The sequence below is a fragment of the Hyposmocoma kahamanoa genome, unplaced genomic scaffold (assembly GCF_003589595.1).
Source record: "Hyposmocoma kahamanoa isolate Upper Pololo Valley unplaced genomic scaffold, ASM358959v1 119, whole genome shotgun sequence".
NCBI lineage: Eukaryota > Metazoa > Arthropoda > Insecta > Lepidoptera > Cosmopterigidae > Hyposmocoma > Hyposmocoma kahamanoa.
This window is the reverse complement of record NW_020653409.1, coordinates 1,936,027-1,938,469: the sequence shown is the minus strand read 5'-3', so window position 1 is coordinate 1,938,469 and position 2,443 is coordinate 1,936,027. Positions and strand designations below refer to the sequence as shown.

At 38.7% G+C, this 2,443-nt stretch overlaps 1 protein-coding gene across 1 annotated transcript in view; it reads left to right on the top strand.

Annotated features, from left to right (window-relative positions):
• Nucleotides 1-2,443, top strand: part of LOC113240039 (guanylate cyclase 32E) — a 193,353-nt gene that overhangs the window by 179,981 nt on the left and 10,929 nt on the right. The window lies entirely within an intron of this gene.

Sequence of the window (2,443 nt, the reverse complement as noted above, 5' to 3'; positions counted from 1 at the left end):
AAGCACTGGAAATACGACCCTAATGGCAGGGACTTGAGTATGATTTCGGGTGCTTTAAACCATACTCAAATCCTGACTTGAGCATTGAGTAGAGTTCTAGAATACGACCCTAAGAGTGGTTACATACGGCGACTGTTAGCAGCGATGCAAACGCGATGTAAGCGCGCGACTGCATCGATACAAACGCGCGATTGCTCCGCTACACTTGGGGCTACGTTTGTATCAATGCAGTTGTGTGTTTGCATCGATGCTATCGCCTATAAATCGCAAGTGTAGCGATGCAATCGCGTGTTTCATGAAAGCGCTTTTGCATCACTGCAAAAAATCGTCGTGTTTAAGCACTCTAAGGGTTAAAAAGTTGTATGTCTTACAGGTTGACGCCCCGATTCGTACCGTGTATAAAGCCACATGCGGTCGTACGTCAACAGTGCTTTTATGAAATGAAAATTATAAGAATAATACGAACTACATGAAACAAATTATTTATATGTGAAATTTTATAACTTTCCTATTTAAGCATAAAAAGTTATCGACCGCTTTCGTTCGTAGATTTTTTAAATTATAAATATAATTTAATTTTATTTATATTCAGGTTACGAAGACCCATAAATACATACCTTATAGACTAACATACATAACAACGTAATAAAACACTAATTATTAATTATTTACAAGTCCTATTGTCTGCGACGTGTGACGCAACGAGGGTGTCCGGTAGCCGACCTCGGAAACGTCGGTATATGACACACTTCGGCCAAAGCTCATCCTTCATGAAGGTCAACAGATGTTGAGTTGCTACTCTCACCACAAATGAATTATAATTCACATTGTGGCGGGACCCCAACTGCTCGACTCTCAGGGTAGCTTTGGCTTTCACAATATTCGCAGACTTTGTGGAGTAATGAAGCCGTGACACATATAACAACGTTGTCGGTATCGCTAGATACAATAAATGGTTAGGGCCAGTCGGGGCGGTGCCACTAATGTTACTTCTTTTTCCGTTCTACCTTTTTGAAACCGCCCTCGTCGCACTGGTCAACTCTTTTCGGTGGTAATGACGCAGCTTCAGAAATTAGGACCCGTTTCTTTTTCTTCCACTTTGTTTATTGAACTGTTGTTGTTGAACTGCCTTGGTTGTGGTTGTGGAGCACTGACTCTCTTAGCACCGGCAACAGCAGCATAATTACGTTGAGGGGTCAACGTGCTTACGCGTAACGTCTCAGCCGCCGCGCGCCGGTGCGAAAAAACGAAGTGTAAATATTTCTCCTGAAAAGTTATCATTTTGCTGATGTGGCCTTTAACACGGCCAAAGATGCTAATTCGTTGTTGTCTTTAAAATAATACTGAAATTACAGAACTTGAAGTCCCTTTTTCAATTCTCATATTTTGACATGAGGTGGTGCTAATTTGATTCTGAAGCATTAAAGCGATGACAACTTTGAAAATTATTGTGCTTATCACGTCAGCCAAATTGTTAATCTATGTTGTAATAGGATTTAATTTTAAAGCTATTGTTTACGGGAATTGGCAATTTCCGCATAACGAATGACGTACTTACAAAACCATTTCCTCAACCTTGCTTGTAGCTTGGTTAAAAATACCTAGAATAAACGGACATTCATGCAGACTGGTGAGAGCGGTGGAGGCGAAGAATGTTTGTCAGGAGTGTAGCAGGTGGAGGTCCTTAGTTTGTGCCTAATCCGGTGGGAGACGGGCGTGATGTTCGTATAATTTGTCTCGTTAAAATGAAATAATAATAATATTATTTATCTCAATACGTCTAAGGCTCAATTAATATAAGTATATCATGATATGATTTTATTGTTTTGTTTTCCATATGTTTTTATAAAATTCTAGTTTAGTTCTACTAATTAAGTTAGACAAAGTTGTGTGTACCAGTAATAGGCATATATATAAGACTAATTCTATTAATTATGTAACCTTTTTGTATAATATTATATTTATGCTGTTGGTATACCTCAATAAATAAAATAAAATAAAAATGATGATGCTGTGGCCAAGCGTGCGTGTATTTTCAGGATTGAAAGTAAAGATTGAAAACGAAGTAACAGAAAAAGTTAAATGACAGTAATTTGAAGACTGAAACTTACAATCATTGACTGAAACCATTTAGGTCAATGACTGAAGCGAATTTAGTAGCAGTAACTTGAAATTAGTAGCAATAGAGCTCCTTGTGAAAGAGTTGGAGAAGTACTCCACCTTACGTAAGCATTACTGCGTTCCGGTTTTGAAGAGTAAGGGTGCTGGTGAAATTACAGGCACATGGGACTTTTTTTTTTTTTATTTTTTTTATTTATACATGACAGGCAAATGACTCCACTCCACCTGATGTTAAGTGGAAAGTGGTATCCAAACGCGAAGGAACCTAGTGCAGTGATGAAATCCTCACTGCACTAGCCACCTCCACCCTGCCTGCCTACAA